Genomic DNA, 22,970 nt, shown 5'->3' with positions numbered 1-22,970 from the left:
TGTGCAGGTGAGGAGAAGCTGACAGCTGCACTCATAGAAGCGAATATATCTCTCATCCTGGACCAGCAACTTCCAGTTGTGGTTAAAAATGAAAATGAATAGCATGGCATAGATTCATTTTAAATAGTAATTAAATACTATTAAATGATTTACAATGCTTAAACAAAAATAATATATAATCAGTTGAAGTAATAGTATTCAGTGTGTTTTGATGGAGAACCAATATTGTTTTTTTTTTTTTTTTGTGCTTTTAAGAGATTTTTTATAAGGTTCTAAAGAAAGAAGCTGAAAAACTGAGATACTCTTCAACTATAGAACCATTTATTTAATCTTGCGGATATTCCATGTTTTATTCACAGCTCATACTGAATGTAAAAGGCCAGTTTATGTAATGTGACTCGTTCTGATTTTTTAAAACAGCTGTTAAATAAAAAGCTGAAAGGGAAAAAAAAAAGAGTAAAAATATATTTTGAAGAAACTGAAAAAAGAAAGAAATTGAAGGACAAGATGCATCGTGATGCATTGAGAATCATTTTATAATCTAATTGTTACCCTTTGAATCATTATCGAATCAAATCGTGAGGCCAGTGAAGATTCACACCTCTATTGACTATTTGGCATGAACTTCTCATCTAGTGGAGAGTAGCTGTTGTTAGAGCAGCAAAGGCACAAACAGCTCCAAATTATTGCAGATACATTTGAAATGAAATGCTCAACAAGCACATGTGAGAGTGGCGTTTGAGTGTCCACATACTTTTGGCCATAGAGTAGAGTGTATATCAGACGGATTTATGGAAAATCTCATTCTAGTTTAAATGCGTATGTGATGCTCTAATTCTAGCAGTTAATTAAATAACCTTATGACTACACAATCATCTACAACAAATGGTTCATTGTCTAGGGGATCAGCATAACAGACACAACAACACTCTGATATCTGAAATATTAATCACATTGCCATGTCTTTACAGTCTTCAACTCTGTGCTCATTTGAACATGTTGAAATTTCCTCATTTCATCCAGTAACTCAATTCTTAAGTGGATCGATTCATAAGACTCCCTGTAAATGAAATGGAATGAATTCACTTTCAACTCGATGTGCAGTCGGCATGTGAAATTCCTCTTAAGTGGAAGTAATGTTCAGGAAATACGTTCAGAGTGATGCAGCTCCTCTGATTTAAACTCAATCTTCCTCAAGCTGCCGTGGAATGATTATTCAAATTAAACCCTTGTTCAGTTCTGCAGTTATTAAATCGCTCTACTTCACTAGTTCAAAGTTTTTGTTTCTTTCAAATCTTGTGCAGCCCAAAAAAAAAACACACACACACAAAAACAATAACAGGACAGCACAAAAACCAGGCAGACACTAAACACATTAATATTATTTATTAGTGGCACGCATCACTATTACTATTGCTCATTTTCTATAAAGCAGCTTTGAAACGATGAGTATTGAACAAAAAACAAGATGGCATTCCAGAGGCCCCAATTTATAATGACATATGTGGCAGCAGTGACCGAAACAAAGAGAGGCCACAAAGAAAGACAAATTCATCAATTCACATGCTTGGATTCCTTAAAATGGACATGCAACATATCAACTCCATGTTCATTTACAGAACTGTTTATGTTAGTTACAGTTGTTTGATCAACACAGTAGTTCACACAAATTGAACTATTAACATATAAATGAATGCTTGCGTAACATTTAATCTTTCAGCATATTTAGACATTTAGAAAGTGAGCGATGCATGTGTAAAACCTTAATGACACTGTTCTAACTGTGCACTTAAAACTATGCAAATAAGTTCAACACTGTGAAGGAAGGGTGGGCCACCTCTGGTGTGAACAGCCAATCAGAACACTGAGTACGTTTACACGTACTTTAAAAGTTCCATTTTGGTCGGACTAAATCAATAATTTGTCTTTTTAAAATGTTATGAAAACGCTTTACAAAATCGAACTAACGGACCGAGATAATGTGATTGTAGCTCGGCTTCATCCAGCAAGTAAACACAGTAATCGCATGCTCCGAAAAACAGAGGTACCACGCTTAAAAGGTAAGTTCCGAATAAACATTATTTTTGAACCCTACAACTTTTAGTCCTCCAGAGCTTTCACAGTGGATAGTAATGTCTTCGAAGGGCACAGGGATGATCACTTCTGAATGGAACGCACCCTGTATCGTGGCGAATGCTAGAAATGTTCATTTTTGGACGGATCAGCAGTCTGTAAATTGATATTATTGTTCTTGTCTATATTCTGCCCATTGACTAACATCTTATCTGTCTGCCACAGTAACACAAAAACTGACAACCTACACTCATCTTTGCTGTTGCATCAAATCTCTTTCTATAAAAATGAGTATAAAAAACATTTTTCATGATCGGACAGACTATTTTCACAAATTCCATCATAAAATACAATTAAAGAGGGTAACAGGTGCATACTATGGCCAAGGTTTGCATGCTAGCTTTTAGCGCCATTTATGCAGAATGTAAAAATATACAAAAGACACATTATATACTGCATATATCTTACTTTCAATTAAACTTGTTGATGCACAGCCCATTTTGGAGCACATACCATGAAATGGCATACCCCAACTAAAATGGCTGTAGTTTCTGAACAATTTGGGCTACAGGCATAATGTTGGTATCTTCTAAAAAAGAAATACTTGCAGCCTTTATAATTCAATTATCAATGTTATATAACTAAAAAAGCGAAAAATGCTAGAAAAGACTAAATGTACTAAAACTCAAGAACATTTATCATATCATATATATATATATAATTTGAAATGTGACTTTAAAATTTAGTAAAGAATTGGTCTCAAGGTCCGTGTAATGCTTTACAATTCATTTTTTCAGACTATACCAATCCAAATGCAAAAATAGAAAAACGGATTGAAACTATTATTTTTCATTTTGACAAGAATGGATAATTGATCTCACTCTCATTTCCTTCAATTTTACTTTTTCTAAATTGTGACTATAGAAATTATTTTTGGAATAATTAAATCATTACCAATTTTCCATTTTTTCCAACCATTAGCACGGGGTGTGGGTTAGGGAACGGACTGCTTATCACTGTATGGACGTTGAGGAGTTTAAAAGGCTGACAGGGGTCCAACCTAATTATTTTTATTATTACTATAATTATTATTAATAATAATAGGCTAATACTTTTTAATGTATTTAGTCATTTATACGGAGCGTATACTTACAATTTACCAGGGCCTCATTTCCCAAAAGCATCGTAAGCCTAAACAAATCGTATAATCCATTTTACATATCATAGTTTTGCGGCCTGTTTCCCAAAGCCATCGTAGCTTAAGTAGTACTTGAAAATGATCGTATATTTACAAGTGCTCTGGAGCAACAGTAGAGAACATCATAAGGACACAGACTTATGCAGACACCTGCAGGATAACAGCGAAATTACATGTAATACAATTTAAATACCTATAGCTAAACTTTATGATCATTTAATATCATTATACATACGTCAGAGAGGGAAGGAAAAAAGTCAATAACTTGCTGCCCTGTATGAAAATCGTATGTATATATTGGCTCCTCATCCTCTCTGACACCCAAGGGTACCCTCGCCCGCACCACACATTGTGTAGTACCACACATGTTGTATAGCATTGCAGTTCACGTCCTGTTCTGGTTACTGCCGGCACGCTGCACAAGACTGTGTTTGTAGCTTGCTAGCCTGCTTAGCATTGCTTATTCTTATATTTTCATAATTTTATCCTTTTTTACTGAAACCGCTTTTCTACTGTTTCAACCGTGTGTATTTTACCACATGCACCATTTCTCTCTTTTTTTCTGCTTGTCTACATCTCGAGTCTCGACTGCATGCATTCGTTTTCTCCTCTGTGTTTTACACAGATTATTGCATCAATCTGAAACATCTGCTGATCAGGAACCACATCGATCTCAAACCCTCACCACTCAAGAACAAAAACAACAACAAAGTGCGGTAAGTCATGGCATCCGCTCATGTTATTTGTTCCTGCATTGCATGCCACATGTTTACTGATAGCTTCTTCCATCAGCACTGAGGGATTTCCATGTGATAAATGTAAGGAATTTGTCAGGCTGATGGAGAAGGTTAATGAGTTAGAGACACGCATCCGAACGCTAGTGGAGGTCAGTGAGAAAGAGAAGCCGGTATATACCATTTCGGATGCGGGTAGTACAGCGAGAAGCACACACACTTTGGTTCCGGATGTAGAGCCCCCACAGCAGGGCATTTGGGTGACGTCTCGACAGCATGCTCGCTCAGCAAAGCGACACCACTCTCCCATTCCTGTTAGCGTTTCCAATCGATTCTCCCCACTCAGTGATGCACCCACTGAGAATCATGTTGAAAGAGCCTTGGACATTGGTGATTCTATTGTAAGGAACGTGGAAATAGAGACTCCAGCCACTACTGTTAAATGCATTTCGGGGGCTCGGGCATCAGACATCAGATCAAATTTACAAGTGCTGTCTAATGCCTAACATAGATTTTCTAAAATTGTTATTCATGTCGGCACTAACGATATCCGGCTTCGCCAGCCAGCGATCACTAAAGATAATGTTAAAGAGGTGTGTGAACTTGCAAAAATTATGTCAGACACTGTAATATAATCTGGCCCCCTCCCTGCTCATCGTGGTGATGAGGTTTATAGTAGATTAGTGTCACTGAATGGCTGGATGTCTGAGTGGTGTCCAGAGAATAGCATAGGATTTATTGACAACTGAAAGAGATTTTGGGGTAGACCTGACCTGCTAAAGAGAATGACTCCAGCCCTCCAGTGAAGGTGCCACATTCCTCTCTAGTAATTTGGCTCATAATCTTAATTGTGATAGTAACTGACTAACTGGGGCCCAGGTAATGAAGCAGACAAACTGGTTAATCTGAATGTCTGCTAGCTGCCTTGAGACATCACACAGGTCACATAAACTACAACACTTAGAGACTGTATCACCTAGACATCATATAGAGACTGTGTCTGTTCCCCGAACTACCAAACACAAACCCCTCCCTAAATCATTTAGAAAACAAATCTGATTACGGTCAAACTTGACAAAAACAGAAAATGAAGATTCTCTTTCAAACAAAGCACTAATTATAAATGAAATTATTACAGATCATAGTTTGGATGCACTCTGTTTGACTGAAACCTGGCTTCAACCGGATGAATATATTAGTTTAAATGAATCTACTCCCCCAGGTTACTGTTATAAACATGAGCCTCATCTGAAGGGTCGAGGAGGAGGTGTTGCTACAATTTACAGTGAAGTTTTTGGTGTTACTCAGAGGACAGGATATAAGTTTAAGTCTTTTGAACTAATAATGCTTAATGTGACACTGTTAGATATAAATAAAAAATCTCTTTCGTCTTTTGCCTTTGCTAATAGTATATAGATCACCCGGGCCATATTCTGATTTCCTTGGTGAATTAGCAAATTTTCTATCAGATCTAGTAGTTACTGTAGATAGAGCTTTAATTGTTGGTGACGTCAACATTCACATAGATAATGAAAATGACACATTTAGATTAGCATTTATCGATATTATCAACACTCTTGCAGTCAGACAAAATGTGACAGGACCAACTCATCACCATAATCATATGCTAGATTTAATTCTGACATATGAAGTTGATACTATAGAAATTCTACTGCAGAGCGATGACATCTCAGATCATTACCTCGTCTCTTGTTTGCTGAGATCAGCTAATGTTACTCGATCTACACCACGCTATCGTTCAGGTTGAACTATTCTTTCAACCACTAAAGATAGCTTCACTAATAATCTTCCAGAATTGTCTCACATACTCAGTAAGCAAAAAAGGCTAGACGAACTTGATGTAATAACAGAAAATATAAATACAGTCTTCTCTAGAACTCATGATAGTGTGTGATAATTTTTTATTAAAGAAAATTAAAGAAATAAGTCCCGCACCATGGTACAATGATCAAACTCCTACTCTCAATAGAGCAGCTCAGAAAATGGAGCACAAGTGGAAGAATACAAAATTAGAGGTATTTCGCAGTGCATGGAAGGATAGTGTATGTAGCTACAGACAGGCACTAAAAGCTGCCAGGGCAGCATATTTTAGCAAACTCATAGAAAATAACCACAACAATCCTAGGTGTTTATTCAGTACTGTGGCTCAATTGGTTAGAAATAAAGCCTCAACTGAACCAGATATTCCGTCGTAGCACAACAATAATCACTTCATGAATTTCTTTACTGATAATATAGAAATCTTCTGAAATCGAATTATGCCATCAACTGTCACAGCACCTCAGAAAACAGTGTCTCATAATTTTCCTCAGCAACTTCAATCCTTCATGTCATAGGTCATGAAGAGCTAACAAAACTTATCAACAAATCAAAAGCCACAACATGTATGTTAGATCCAATACCAACTAAGCTTTTAAAAGAGGTATTCCCTGTAATCGCAGAACCTCCTCTTGATATTATTAACAAGAAATTTTAAAATGGCAGTTATCAAACCGCTTAAGAAGCCACAGGTTGATCCTGGCGAATTGGCTAATTACAGACCGATTTCAAATCTCCCATTTATGTCAAAAATACTAGAAAAGGTAGTGTCCTCCCAACTATGTTCATTTCTACAGAGAAATGGAATATATGAAGAATTTCAGTCAGGATTTAGGCCCCACCACAGTACAGAGACTGCACTTATCAGAGTTACTAATGACTTGCTCTTATCATCTGATTGCAGCTGCATTTCTCTTCTAGTGCTTTTAGATCTTAGTGCTGCCTTCGACACGATAGATCATGACATTCTCTTGAATAGGCTGGAAAATTATGTTAGCATTAGTGGACTTGCATTAGCATGGGTCAGGTCCTATTTATCAGCCCGTTACCACTTTTTGTGTGTAAACAAGGAATTGTCAAATCAAACAAAAGTATGGAGTGCCACAGGGATCAGTTTTAGGGCCTCTGCTTTTCTCCTTAAATATATTTCCACTAGAAGATATTATCAGGAATCATGAAATAAGTTTCCACTGTTATGCCGACGATACTCAACTTTATATTTCTTCTAAACCTGACGAAATTTCATAATTCTCTAAATTAGCAGTGTATCAATGAAATCAAAGATTGGATGGCCAGAAATTTCCTTCTACTCAATTCTGACAAAACAGATGTACTAATTATTGGACCATAAATCTCTAAAAAGCAGCAGCTAAAATACAGTGTTTCCCATTAGTTATCTAGACTGTGGCCATGTCATCACCATTTCTGATTAAATTACTACTAGAACACAAAATTGTTTACAAGAGCACAAAGTTCTTCATAGATCTAGCCTCTTAATTTTGCTCTCAAAGTGCACCAGATTGATGCATTTAACTTTAAAATGTACAAAATTTTCTTACGGGGGAGCATGCCCTCGAACCTCCCTAAAGGGTCCGTGGTCCACCCACCACAGTCTCACAAAATTTTGTGGGAAGCACTGAAATATAATTTGACTCTTGATGGATGTACTGTTACATCGTCTTCTACAGTGAAGGTGTTATATATACCAATCTGTCCTTTGAAAATCAAATTTCCAATGTTTGTAATACAGCATTCTTCCACTTCAGAAATATTTTTAAGTTAAGACACTTGCTCTCCGTTGCTGATGCCAAAAAACTAATTCATGAGTTCATGAACACTTCAATTGGTTCAAAATTCAGCTGCTAGAGTGCTAACTAGAAGCAAGAAATATGATCACATTAGCCCAATTTTATCTTCGTTATATTCACAAAATTCTGGCCTGTTAATAGTTCCTAGAATAGGAATAGGAAATCCACAGATGGAGGTAGATCCTTTTCCTATTTGGCTCCAAAACTATGAAATAGTCTCCCTAACACTGTATGGGACAGAGACACACTCACTCCTTTTAAGTCTAGACTAAAGACTCATCTATTTAGCCAGGCATACACATAATTTATCCATGAACTCACAATTAGTCTGCAGGAACCAGAAATAATTCTCAGAAACATTTCTCATTATCTATAACTCTGCAATAAATTGAATGGCATCTACGGTTATATTATTCAAATTGGTTCCCTGTCTCAACCTCGGGATTCATATCCCGAAGTTACCAGAGCCAGCCAGATCCAGCTCCGTTCCTGCTTGGTGTCGGACTCCACTGCTACGTGTCACTGAGTGATGACGGCAAACTACAGCCGGTGCCAGCCAGACATCACTTTGGTCTTTTATGATGGACTTCAGAGGATGAACTGATGCCAACTCCAACTGTAAGACATCAGATACTTCATCTGCCACTGCCTGAACTTGGACTTAGAATAGACCCCACCGAACCTCACCGAAATGACCTGCCAGTTGAACTGCGATGCACCTCATTGATCTCTGCCTGCATCATCTTTGTTTATTGATGGACTACACTCTTGAAATTAAATACATAGACTATCAATTAGTTGCCAACAAAAGCCTTCATCAGCCAACTAACAAAGGACAATACATCTATGTGAACTTCTGCAGTTAATCCAGGATGAACTTTCAAAGACATTAGTCATTAATCTTACAGTTCATACAAAATCTTTGTTTAAATACTGGCCCTTAATACTTACTTAGTTTACAAATTTTAAACCATGACTTGCACTGCACACAAATTACTAATATTGGCATTATATTCATGCTGTTTAACCAGAGGGGAACTGGCCCCCACAGTGAGTCTGGTTTCTCCCAAGATTATTTTTCTCCATTAACCAACATATTATTGAGTTTTGTGTTCCTTGCCATAGTCGCCTTCAGCTTACTCACTGAGGTTATAAATACAATTATTATTGAACTATTTAATTATTTTATACACAATTTACAATCATATTTAATCAAACTACACAATGATGACTTTATAGACATTACAGTTTCATTTTCTGTTAAAGCATGGTTTTCTGTAAAGCTGCTTTGAAACAATGTGCGTTGTGAAAAGCGCTGTACAAATAAAAATTACTTGACTTACCGTTATCACTTTTGGGAGTAAAGAGCAGTCCTCCCTTTGATTGGTGAATGCCCCTAAAAAGCACAGCTTGCATGCATCTCCTTATTTCGTGCAGTGCAATAACGGTGAACCTCATTGTTTTCAATTAATGCTTGTCATTGGCAGGACCATACACACACAGATATCATCTCCTTGTATGATATTCACTGAGAGAAAACTGCCAAGTGGTGGCTGGCTAAGTGAAGAACACAGAATTCCGAAAATTATTCGAAATTAAATTCCTTAAAAAAGGCATTAATACATTAGAATAGATCCATACCAATACATTTATGTAGCATTTTTTTTTTTTTTTTTTTATTATAGCGCAAAATTCTGTGATCTTTAACGCAATAGCGGTTGGCAGGACTGACCAACCACTCCGTGGCAGTTTTCTGCCAATTCGGAAATTTGACCGCTCTAATGGCAAGTAAGTTCTGTAAAAAGGCACTAATGTATAGATCTATAAGAATAGAATAATGTAATTCCTTGGAGTAAGAGTGAACAAAGAGCGCAACATTCAGAGCTGTTCAACGCAAATAGCAGCCACCAATGAGCAAAAGTTTCCTTCCAGTCATAAATTTATATCATACAAGGAGAAATGGACCTGGTAAATTGCAAGTAAACTCTGTATAAAGGCCTTAATTTATATGAAAAGATTAATAAAGAAAAGCAATTCAGAGGGGGTCACCAATTTTTATTGCTAGTATCCAATGCTTTGTAAATAAACTTAGAGAAAAAAGTGATACAAGTGGCAGGAGGACTGACACATCTGTTAATGCCAGCTTCTGCCAGCCAGCGAGAGATCAAACCCCTATCATCCACAACGCGGAGCAAACAATGCAAAGCCGAACCCTTTATGCTTGCGCGACCCACTTAAAGTATGGAGATGTGCTTTGCGCCAAGTTGCCGCTCATTGGGTCACGGCAAGCAAATGGTCTTTCCACTTTCTTGCTATTGCTCGCGTACTAACTCCTCCACGTGGCAAAGGTGACATGCGTGCGTTTGATTGTCGACCCCTGGGCAAGCCTTTTAAACTACTACTCAAAGTACATACAGTATGTTCACACCCCAGTGCTAATGGTACAGCCCACAGCGCAAATTGCAAGACCAGAAAAAAAATTTGAAAAATGGAAAATTGGTGATTAGTCAATTATTAAAAAATAAAAAAATAAAATCACTTCTAAAGTCACAATTTAAAAAAGTTAAATTGAAGAAAGGAACAATTATCCATTCTTAAAGTTACCAGAAAAAACGTAATCTAAAAGTTTCAAAAACATTTTCCATTTTTGCATTTGGATTGGTATGGTCTGAAAAATAAATTGTAAAGTGTTACATGGACCGTCTCAAAGCCACAAGTCTGGAGTGGTGGTGGTGGTGGTGGTGGTGGTGGCGGCGTTGTGGGCTGAAGCACATAACTGGTAATCAGAAGGTTGCTGGTTCAATCCCCACAGCCACCACCATTGTGTCCTTGAGCAAGGCACTTAACTCCAGGTTCCTCCAGGGGGATTGTCCCTGTAATAAGTGCACTTTAAGTCGCTTTGGATAAAAGCGTCTGCCAAATGCATAAATGTAAATGTAAAATGTCTCAATTAGTCATTTTTTTCACATTTTAGGATGATAGCACAAAAAAATGAAACATCTTTAAATTTGTATCTCTAATGCACATTTTTAAAACTCACCACCTGGGGACTCTAAAAGGTCACCTGGTACTCAAACCACATGAAGGTAAACAAATAAATGATTTTTATTATTTTTTTTTTTTCATTTTTGGGTGAACGGTCCCCATTTTCCCTCCATATTTACAGGCTCTGTTTAAATCCTCTGTAAAACACTAGAGGCCTCGTAAAAAAGAAGTGTCTTCTCTCCGTCGCTGGAACATCTCAGACGTGTTTTAAGTCACGTCACGTATGGCTAATCAGCAGCGATGATGATGATGTGAACGGAGGAGGAGAAATCACTTCCCCTCATAAGATCACCATTACTCAAGAAACAGACAGAGACTGCGAGAAAACTGCAATCACTAGTTCACTGCTGAGGTTAAGGGGATTATAGTCAGATTAGATCTGCTGACAGACAGTGGTGAACTCTGGCCTCTGGGGTCGCACTTCTGTCACAGCAGGTGAAGAGGTCACGTCTGGAGCAGTGAAGCTCAAGTTTGAGCTCCAGATCAACGTTCAAACGCCAGGAGATTTTACACTAATCTCACACTTTAAAGAGAGCAAAAACTCACCCGCAGAGCTCACGGCAACTAAACTAATGGTTCAAGCTACTGAAAACTGTCCTGTTAATCACAGTCGGGCTGAATAATTCAGTATACTATTTAAAAAAAACACACCAGTGTTTCCCATTCATTACCTAGATTGTGGTGGCCCGCTGTCTAATTTGTCCCACCACAGTTTCATAATGAACCAAAAATATTTTTACACTTGTCATAACATAAAAGATCTCTAATGTTATGTTTTGCTCCGTTGCTTCGGCAAAGCATCTCTCACTCCCAGTCAGTCACACACACTCACTAGAACCAATTATCTAAAGTTAACGTTATTCCCAGCAGCTTTGACAACGTAACTATTTTCAGCATCTGAGGAGCAAGTTCAACACAGGTAACCTGTTTTGCTTCATTTCTCTGATGGCTCACAGGGATTGACATTAACGCATGTCCAGGATAAGTGGATTTTTGAAGGGGCAAGGGAAAGAGAATTTTACTTGCCCAACTGGACAAGCAGACTGATTAAAATGTCAATAACAAAAAAATAAACGGCTATATTTGTGATAGGCTAGGCCTGTGTCACTTATTAGAAAGTTCATATTCTTATTCTGCTGTTAAAAGTAATCCAGAGCAGGTAATTTTATAATTCATTAGTGATCTAGTAACAGCTGTGCCTGTTTGATTGACAGGCAGCGTGTGTGTGTGTGCTGAAAATGCTTGCGCTAGTGCGTACCTGAATGGACAAATACACTTCAAAATTCCACCAAAATGAGTGGTGAGGTATTTATGCAAACACAGAGAGTGATGTCTAAAGTGAACGTAAACAGAGGTGAAAAAAGTGGATTTGTATTCAAATGTCAGACTTGTAAGTATAAATGTAAACTAATACACCTGCTGCTGTCTAGTGTTTCATTTATAATAAAACAACCAGAACAAGAAAACGAGAAAACTCGCTGCTCTTGACCGAGTAACTTTAGTAGCTTTAAATAGTATTAATGTACTGTAATCATACAAGTTTTGCTGCATTTCATTCTGAATGTTTCCTTGAATACTTGAAACTGCTGTTAAAAACTTTAAGCTGTTAAGGAAAGCACTGAATTTTCAAAATTTTTATTTTTTGTTGTATTATTTTTAATCTTTCTATTCATTGCTTTTTTTATTGTTCTTTTATTACTGACTGTACGTACTACCGTATATAAAATAATTATCATATGACAATAGCCTCCTCCCCTACGCAGTGTAGTTTACATTTCTGTCACAGAGAATTGAGTTGATTGCATAGGTACACTATTAGGTTGGGCATCGGTCATAATTTTAGAAAAATATACAACAAAAACTTTGACATGTTACTTGAGCACATAACTTAAATGTCCTTTTTTTCTCTCCGGACAAGTAACTTTTTTACTCAGACAAGTAAGTGACCAAGTAAATGTCTGGAGGACAAGCACATGACAATGCTTGAGCACTGCGCGCGCGCGCGCACACACGCACGCACGCACACGCGCGCGCACACACACACACACACACACACACACACACACACACACACACTGGAATATTAGCTGAATATTGTTTACATGTATATATTTTATATACAGTGGCAAACAAAAATGTGTGAACTCTTTGTAATTACAGTACCTGCATTTATGTATACATTTGTCTTAATAACTGGTTTGAACTTCATCCAAGTTACAATAATGAACAAACACTGAGTTTTAACTAATGACACAAATTATTGTATTTTTCTTGCACATACTGAATACATCATTCAAACATTCACAGTGTAGGTTGGAAAAAGTATGTGAACCCCTAGGCTAATGACAGTCAAGATGACTCAAAGGGCAGAATGCTCAATGAGGTAAAGAAGAACCCTAGAGTGACAGATAAAGTCTTGAAGGAATCATTGGAACTGGTTAACATCTCTGTTCATGAGTCTACTACACAGAAAACATTAAACAGGTATGTGTTCATGACAGGACATCATGAAGGAAGCCGCTGCTTTCCAACAAAAACTTTGCTGCACATTTGGGAAGAAGACACAGCACTATGTATGGCATAAAAAGGGCACCGCATACCAACATGAAAACATCATCCCAACGGTGAAGTATGGTGGAGGGAGCATCATGATTTGGGGCTGCTTTGCTGCTTCGGGGCCTGGACCACTTGCCATCATCCGGGGAAAAATTAATTCCCAAGTTTATCAAGATAATATCTAGGGATGGGAATCGTAAGGAAATTAACGATTCCGGTTCCGATTCCGCTTAAACGTTCCCGGTTCCTTAACGGTTCCAGTAACAATTCCAGTAATTTTTAGCACCTTTTTTTAAAAGAATTATTTGGAAATGAGAAATGCAATTCTTATTGCATTTACTACCCTCTGCTGTCTGTTACCAAATGATGAGCTCATTTAAGATTTCTACAAAGCAGATATAACCATTTAGAAATAAATTTAATACAGTTCTTGTAAGGTGTGTTTGCAGACTTTTTAGGGACATAATTACAATCCAATAATAGATCCTAACTATATTTTAGAGGAATAACTCTAAACCAACAAAAAATGTGATGGCATCTTTAATTGATTAATTTATTATTTTATAAAATTCCATTTATAACTGCACTGCTTGATTTAATAGAGACATAGGTCATCATTATATAAACAGAAACCATTCCAGAGACAGTTTAGACTGGCTTTTGTAGCCTAATGTCATACTGTCACATTAATTTGCATTACACTTTTTGCATAATTTGGCAAAAATTACAGCTTTATTGGAAATGACGCCCAATAAAAATATTCTGATCGAGTGATATTAATCTTGATTTTTCTTTGTTTTGTCTCATATTTCATCTCAAGCTTGCTCTTCACTGACACTTTTGTCCACTTGGTTAACGAGTACACCAATAAAAAAAATAAATAAAATAAAAATAAAATTCAAGATTTTAAAAATATGACTGATCACGCAAAAAAACTTTTATTAAAGGATAGTGATCATATGAAGCCATTTACTATCACATAGTTGTTTGGCTCCTTTTTAAATCATAATGATAACAGAAATCACCCAAATGGCCCTGATCAAAAGTTTACACACCCTTGAATGTTTGGCCTTGTTACAGACACACAAGGTGACACACACACGTTTAAATGGCAATTAAAGGTTAATTTCCCACACCTGTGGCTTTTTAAATTGCAATTAGTGTCTGTGTATAAATAGTCAATGAGTTTGTTAGCTCTCACCTGGATGCACTGAGCAGGCTAGATACTGAGCCATGGGGAGCAGAAAAGAACTGTCAAAAGACCTGCGTAACAAGGTAATGGAACTTTATAAAGATGGAAAAGGATATAAAAAGATATCCAAAGCCTTGAAAATGCCAGTCAGTACTGTTCAATCACTTATTAAGAAGTGGAAAATTCAGGGATCTCTTGATACCAAGCCAAGGTCAGGTAGACCAAGAAAGATTTCAGCCACAACTGCCAGAAGAATTGTTCAGGATACAAAGAAAAACCCACAGGTAACCTCAGGAGAAATACAGGCTGCTCTGGAAAAAGACAGTGTGGTTGTTTCAAGGAGCACAATACGACGATACTTGAACAAAAATGAGCTGCATGGACGAGTTGCCAGAAAGAAGCCTTTACTGCACCAATGCCACAAAAAAGCTTGGTTACAATATGCCCGACAACACCTTAACACGCCTCACAGCTTCTGACACACTGTAATTTGGAGTGACGAGACCAAAATAGAGCTTTATGGTCACAAACATAAGCGCTATGTTTGGAGAGGGGTCAACAAGGCCTATAGTGAAAAGAATACCATCCCCACTGTGAAGCATGGTGGTGGCTCACTGATGTTTTGGGGGTGTGTGAGCCCTAAAGGCACGGGGAATCTTGTGAAAATTGATGGCAAGATGAATGCAGCATGTTATCAGAAAATACTGGCAGACAATTTGCATTCTTCTGCAGGAAAGCAGCGCATGGGACGCTCTTGGACTTTCCAGCATGACAATGACCCTAAGCACAAGGCCAAGTTGACCCTCCAGTGGTTACAGCAGAAAAAGGTGAAGGTTCTGGAGTGGCCATCACAGTCTCCTGACCTTAATATCATCAAGCCACTCTGGAGAGATCTCAAACGTGCGGTTCATGCAAGACGACCAAAGACTTTGCATGACCTGGAGGCATTTTGCCAAGACGAATGGGCAGCTATACCACCTGCAAGAATTTGGGGCCTCATAGACAACTATTACAAAAGACTGCACGCTGTCATTGATGCTAAAGGGGGCAATACACAGTATTAAGAACTAAGGGTATGCAGACTTTTGAACAGGGGTCATTTCATTTTTTTCTTTGTTGCCATGTTTTGTTTTATGATTGTGTCATTCCGTTATAACCTACAGTTGAATATGAATCCCATAAGAAATAAATGTGTTTTGCCTGCTCACTCATGTTTTCTTTAAAAATGGTACATATATTACCAATTCTCCAAGGGTATGCAAACTTTTGAGCACAACTGTAATATATATATATATATATATATAATATATATATAGGGGTGTGGCGATATGGTTCTCACGATTTGTTTCGATGTACTGTACGATATGAGGTTCACGATTCCATATCACAGTTACATTTTGATCAACAACTGCGGTCTCTCTTCACATCGCCCAGAAACACTGACTCACTCTCATCTGATACTGAACCAGTGTTTAAAACGAGACCGTGTGAGAGACTAATTTCTTCCAAGTTACTTGAGACAAAGTATAAAGTAAATATATTATCATTTTTTCTTTGATGTACCATGATTAATTGTGATTAATTAGTTTAAAATGTTTCATCGATACACTTTTTTTGGATGTATTTTACTGTGTAATCCAAACAAATTGCTGAACACAACTGTTAAAGACTATAATTTAATTTTCTTCTTTTAAAAGGTAACTGCATTTCTTAACTAAAAAAAGATTTGACTCGCAATTAAATGTTTTAAATCGTAACATGCATATATACATGGTATATCAAGCGCACAAAGAATATTGAGTTAGACTGATCACTGTTAACCCGTCCTGACTGTTCACACAGAAGGAAAGTAATCAGATATGTATCGATTTATGACCTTGCCACATGTGAAAGGCTATGTTCACATCGCAGCTGAATGTGGCCCAAATCTTACATGGGACATGTTAATTGGACAACCATGTGAACAGCCACAAGCCACTGAATCTGATATTTTCAAATCTGATCAGGTTCACTTTCATATGTGGAAATAAATCGGATACATATTTGATTTGTTCCAATGTGCATACGGTGTGAACAGCCAGGTCAGATTTAATGTGATTTTTACATCAATCTAACTCGTTTGTGCACTTAATTTTTGGCATATACAGCTGTGTTATGGTTTAAAACTTTTAACTGCGAGTCATATCTTTTCTAGTTAATGCATTTATTTCATTTAAGGAAATAAAAGGCTCAACAGTTGTGTTCAGTGATTCGTTTGAACTACACGTAGTAAAATATACACATGAAAAGATACAGAGAAAGATTTATATAAATGCACTTCTTGAGTCACTTGCGCAGAAAATATATTTCTATATTTCTCAAACTATATCAAAACGTGAAGGCAAACAAGTCAATGGAAATCTGAAATAATTGTAGATAACAACTCTTCTTACCTTACACGTTTGATTTTATGATGTGTTTCGTTCTTAAGTGCTTAATATTACACTCTGATAATTAAGTTGCACCATGCGAAATCAAACGACTTTATTTAAAAACTTTCTTTCACCATCACTTGCTTACATATTATTAGATTTCCAACAAAAACATTTCCAACAATAGCATTGTGACCTTTCTGCTTAAAAAACAGCTAATTACATTTTTAAATGCAATTTAATAGATTATTCATACTATAATATTGAACATGCCAGAGTTGGATACACATGCTCAGGGAGTGTTGTACGTATGCGGGTCAGTTTAGGAGCGTCAGCTGTTCAGACCAGTATTTGATATGGGCTTCATTTAAAATGTCATGTCAACAACTTTACAAAAAAATCAGATTTGAGCAGACAATTTATTGCTGCAGCCTGGAGATCTCCAAACGGGGCAGAAAACTCAAAAGAGGGCAGGAAATCTTCAGAAGTGGGTGGGGTTACTCCTGAAGACGGTTGGGCTCACTCTAAAAGTGGGCGTCACTTCCACACACTGAGGGGTTAGGGTTGGAGGATCTGAGTGTCTTTACTGGTGGTTTGGAGCTTTATTTTTACCCCTTTATTTCAGTTCAGCCTACAGCTATATCCTTCATTCAGCTGCAGTGTGAACGTAGCCCATGATCAAATTAAGCAGTATTATAGAATACAGTATAAAATAAAATAGAGTTTCGTGTCCATTATGGGTACAGTCATTTAACAGTACAATCATCATTTGGTCATTTACGAGTTTGACTGCAGGGTAAAAACATCTATTTTAAAGATCATTATTCCCTCAGATATGATCAATGATGTGATGTCACACAGGGGTCAATAAGAGGGTTATAAAACTGGAAGAGCAGTGAGGCATTTATTTGCACCTCACAGTTCACAATGTTTTCATTTAAATGAGCAAATTTGTGAGGAAATAATAATATACTGCACAAAATAACTTTAATATATAACCACAATCACTGAATCATTAATGTACCAATAAAACAAGAAACAAAGACACACTGAAAATCCCCTTAAAGACTTACAATCATCATACGCTCTCCTGTGTGTGCATGTATGTGTGTGTTTGTGTGTGTGAGAGTGAATGTTTGTATGTGTGAATGTTTGTGTGTGAATGTGTGTGTGCGCGAGTGTGTATGTGTGGGTTAGTGTGTTTGCGCAAGTGTGAATGTGTGGGTTAGTGTGTGTGCGCGCGAGTGTGAATGTGTGGGTTAGTGTGTGTGTGTGTGTGTGTGAGAGTGAATGTTTGTGTGAGTGTATGCGAGTGTGAATGTGTGTGAGAGTGAATGTGTGTGTGAATGTGTGTGTGTGCGCGAGTGTGTATGTGTGGATTAGTGTGTTTGCACAAGTGTGAATGTGTGGGTTAGTGTGTGCGCACACGAGTGTGAATGTGTGGGTTAGTGTGTGTGTGTGTGAGTGTGAATGTTTGTGTGAATGTGTGAGTAACCATGTTTATACTACATTGTGGGGACCAAATATCCCAAGCAGTGGAAATGGCTTATTATATATACATTATACATTATTATATACACATTAAATGATGTTTCTTTTTTTTTTGAAAATGTAAAAATGCAAAAAGGTTTCTGTGAGGGTTAGGTTTAGGGGTAGGGTTAGGGGATAAAACTTATCGTTAGATCTGTATAAAATCCATAAAATGCATGGAAGTCTATGGAGAGTCCCCACAATATGTATATGTGTGTGTGTGTGTGTGTGTGTGTGTGTGTGTGTGTGTGAGAGAGAGTTGCTCCTTGTGTTGTATCGCTCCCCAGCGGAAGAGTTGCGCACGCTCACATCATTCTCTCACACACATGAACTGATGAATTCAATGTGAAATAACACAGATATGACTTCATTTCAGATGATTTATTAAGCATATAATCCAGCCAGGAAAAACAAAACAAACAAACGCAAGCATGATTTAGCAAGCTATAAATTCCACACACTCCCTCACAAAACTTAGTTCGGTTGTGTATCGAAATCACAATCATTCTCGTTCAATTAAGTGTGTGTGTGTGTGTGTGTGTGTGTGTGTGTATAGCAGACCAAACACACAAGCATTTGGCTGAAATAAAATTTGTATCTGTAGATTTCAGTATTCGATATTCTCGTTACAGTTTCATCACTGATCATTTATCAATGTCAAATCACTTTCCTTCAAATGTGTGTGTGCTGTTCACTGCTGTCTTTAATCACAGGAACACCACGGAGTTTAAAAGGACAAATCTGACATGATCCCAAACAGCAGAACGCCTGATGAATATACTGCACGCACACACACACACACTCACTCACTCACTCACTCACACACACACACACACACACACACACTCGTTGGAGATTTTAGACTAATGATCTCCACACACCCTCATGATACTGAAGATCACAGATTTCCATGAACAATACACACGTGCACACATTGCGTTTCCACACCGAGTGGTCACAAACACACGCGAGCTTCTTACCTCTGGAATTCTTTCTCTGTCCGTCTCGCTTCCTTAAATTCCTGCAGTAATCTTTCTGGAATAATGTCCGTGATTCGCGTCGTATCCAGTGAGAGCAGAAACGCGCGTCTTCCGATGGGAGCTGCCGCGCGCCGCGTCACCTGCGTCCTCTCATCAGCACTGCGCGCGAACCCGCCCACAGAGACACGCCTCGCAAGGAGCCGCGCTGCAGTCAGTGCGACGCGATGCAACGCGACGCGTGCGTAGGAGGGGTTCTAGATCGGGGTTCCCCTCATTTAAACCAGCCCTACCAGCGAGAATAGCGAAAAAACAACGAGGAAAAACATGGGAACCCGCCTTGAGAAATTAACTTGATGCTGTTTAATGTGCGGAATCCCTCAGACGTGTTTATGTGCCTGTCAAGTTCCCCCTTTACTCCAAATTCATCCACTTTAACTGTTTAAAATCATTCAGTTGCTGTAATGAGTCCAAATGAACACCTGGGTGTCACCAAACCGACATCTGCTGCCAAACACACGCCTCCATTACACTATATACACATCTAAATACATACACACACACACACATATATATATATATATATACGCTCTCAAACAGTTACACACGTGAGGGGAAACTTAAACACTTTTTCCACATTCATAAAAGCCAGTTTAAATGTTCAGCTCATAATATAATATACACGTAACTGTCAATTCATTGTGCAATCTGCGCATAGCATTAATGCAGCAGTGCGCCATGTAAACACACTGTTCGGAATTACATTAACCCTAAAAACTGCATCTGAAACTTAAATAAATAATTCATGGACATAGTCTTGGAGTAAAAACCACATGTAATCTGTCGGCGTCACTAGTACTCACCGAAAACAGGAAGTATTTGTTTTTTGTTTTTTTCGTTAAAAAAGTCTTAAATTGTCACTTTTCAAATTTGACGAAATCATCATAAAATAACAGTTTGTTTTTGATAAACGAAGATACATGAGAAAAGGGTCAAATAAACGCTTCAAACAGAGCCTTCGCGTTACATGTCACGTGTAAAAAACAAATACATCAATGCGAGTCAAAATGGAAGCTCAAATTAATTACACATTATTATTTCGTTTGAGTGCATTATCAGCCCATCATTCTCACCTCACCTGTCTGAATCTGAGAAATCACATTTGCGATCTGAATTCAAACAACGTCACTGGCATTGTGACGTCACTGACAACTAAAAACACTAAACTATAAACTCTTGGTTAATGTTAGTTTATAAAAATAAAATGGTTAATTGTTGGTTCTTGTTAGTTTAACGTTACGTTAATAGATACTATTTTGAATCGTTAAAAATGTATTAGTATGTGTTGAAATTAACATTATAACTAAGTGGTATAAAACTAGTGTTCGTTGTTAGTTCATATTAAATAATGTTAACAAATTGAACCTTATTGTAAAGTGTTACCATTTTTTTATTCTGTTTTCAGAGAACACATACAGAGAGATTTTACAGAGGAAAATTCAACAAACTCATCAACAGTTTTAAATGCTACCAAATGTCACAGAAGAAATAAGCTCACCAACGTTTTAGATGTATTCAAAACTGTGATGCTGACCCTCAGGACATAAGAGGATAACCGTAGCGAGTGAAATAATCTGGTCACCGAATACACTGCCATGTCTTTAATCACACTTATATTTGTCCTAATCTGCCTGTGAACATGAGATGTATGTATAACATTATTAACTCGAGCGCACTGCTGATCATGAATGTTTCAAACTGAACTCAACGACCCACAGGTAAGAAAAATCTAATAATCTACAATATCACAACTGTTTCTCCTAGATGAGATTACATAGAGAGCAAATGGAGTCTGCAGCTTCTCAGATGTTTCTGCTAAGAAAAGACTCCATTAATCTCACATGTGTCTCATCTACAGATCTCAAACATTTCTAAAACTGTGCTCAAATTTGCCAAGATATCAAAGTCTGCAATCAAAAGTCAATCTCAATATAAACATTTCTCATCAAATTCTCCAAAGAGCAGATGATCTGAGTTAAGTCCACATTAATTTAATCGTTCAGTACTTTTTATACTGGACAGAATAATTAATTCTTGTATGGTATAAAATTGGACGGCTTTAAGATAGAAATGTATTCTAGTATGGCTCTGAAATCCAGTTTCTCTCATAATTCACTTTGAATTTCCCTCCTCGCTGATATTGTGTATATACAATCAACATCTAAATATTTATTTAGCTTATGTTAGATTTGCCATTTATCTTAAAACTCCAAAACTGTTATATCTAATTAATATAACAGCTGTATCTATATATTTTTTTCATTATTTGTGTACTTTTGTGTTGTTGTTTGTTGGCCTTTATTTGGACTCTCCATTAGAAAACAACAGACATCATTTTATAGATCACTATCAGTTACTGTTATCATGATTCATTCATTTTATCTGACATGCACGACTAAGTAAAGGTTCAAAGTCGCGCGCGCACACACACACACACACACACACACACACACACACAAACAACACACTCACATACACACACACATACTGTCACAGTCTGGTCTGACTGTGCCTCCCCGACTATCTGTTTGTCTCATCTGAGTGTTTTTCCTGTGTTTGCTTTGAATCTTACACCCTCTTGTGTCTTGTAGGTGCCACCTTGAGTTTGCCAGCTCCAGTTGCCTTGGCAACGATCATTACTCCAATCAGCTGATCATCCAGGGCACCTGTTCTCCCAGTTACCTTTCCCTATATCAGCTCCCTTCGTGTTGTGTCCTGTGCTGAATCATTTTGTGTGTTTGTGAGTGTGTCGGTCTGTTCCATGAGTCTCCTGGTTTGCTATTGAGTCTTTGGTCGGTTGTAGTATTTTACTAGTTCTGTTTTCAGTTCATCTTTTTCTCCATTGAAAGAGTTTTTGTTTGTATTTTGTCTTTTGTTTAATAAAGCAAATTTTTGCCTCAGCTCTGCAACTGGGTCCTTCTCTGAGACAACTGTGACCAAATGATTCAGCCCCTTTTGGACCCAGCAGATGGGCATTTTTCTCCACCCAGCTCCCGGCCAGAAGGAGCGGATCTCTCATGGTGCCACCTTGGGTAAGATTTCGCAGAATGGGCGCAGCTTTGGCATTTATGCTGAGGAGTTGTTCCGGGAGCCCCACAGGTGGTGCTATGACGAGACCTGTCTCAAACATCTTTTTGTGTCAGGCCTGGACAACTCGTACAGTGTTGAGGAGATGGGAGGTTTTTGTTTTTTTTCTGTGGCCTTTTTAGGATCTTGTGGTCCATGTTTGCCAACTTGCTGAGGTGGAGATCATGCATAGAACTCGAGATCAAAAGACTCCTCTCAACCAGTGCCCTGTCCTACCCCGGGCTCTTCCCCGGCTTTACACTGTCATTGGAGGCGGAGGAGCCCGCTGCGGACTGCCAGCGTTCCTGGCCACAGAGGCCACCACCCAGCCTGACCCTTTGCCAGCAGCCTCTGTCCAGTCCCCGGTGGACGCTATTCTCCACACCCTGTGCCCAGCAACTGCTTCTGACATCACATCATCCCTGGAGCTTCCTCCCTGGCTGTTAGACCCCACGACAGTGGTCACCACCCTTCTTGACCC

The 22,970-nt window shown here is 37.9% G+C and overlaps 1 protein-coding gene across 1 annotated transcript in view; it reads right to left on the bottom strand.

Moving 5' to 3' along the window:
• The window catches only part of LOC127411663 (neurexin-2-like), a 145,620-nt gene extending 126,129 nt beyond the window's left edge, over positions 1–19,491 (bottom strand). Inside the window, exon 1 of the mRNA XM_051647379.1 lies at positions 19,367–19,491. The gene's annotated coding sequence lies outside the window, so the exon portion shown is untranslated. The remainder of the gene's footprint in view (positions 1–19,366) is intronic.
• Positions 19,492–22,970: the final 3,479 nt, after the last annotated feature.

This window comes from Myxocyprinus asiaticus, chromosome 2 (genome assembly GCF_019703515.2).
Source record: "Myxocyprinus asiaticus isolate MX2 ecotype Aquarium Trade chromosome 2, UBuf_Myxa_2, whole genome shotgun sequence".
NCBI lineage: Eukaryota > Metazoa > Chordata > Actinopteri > Cypriniformes > Catostomidae > Myxocyprinus > Myxocyprinus asiaticus.
The sequence above is the reverse complement of the archived record's forward strand: the minus strand, read 5'-3'. Positions and strand labels throughout refer to the sequence as shown.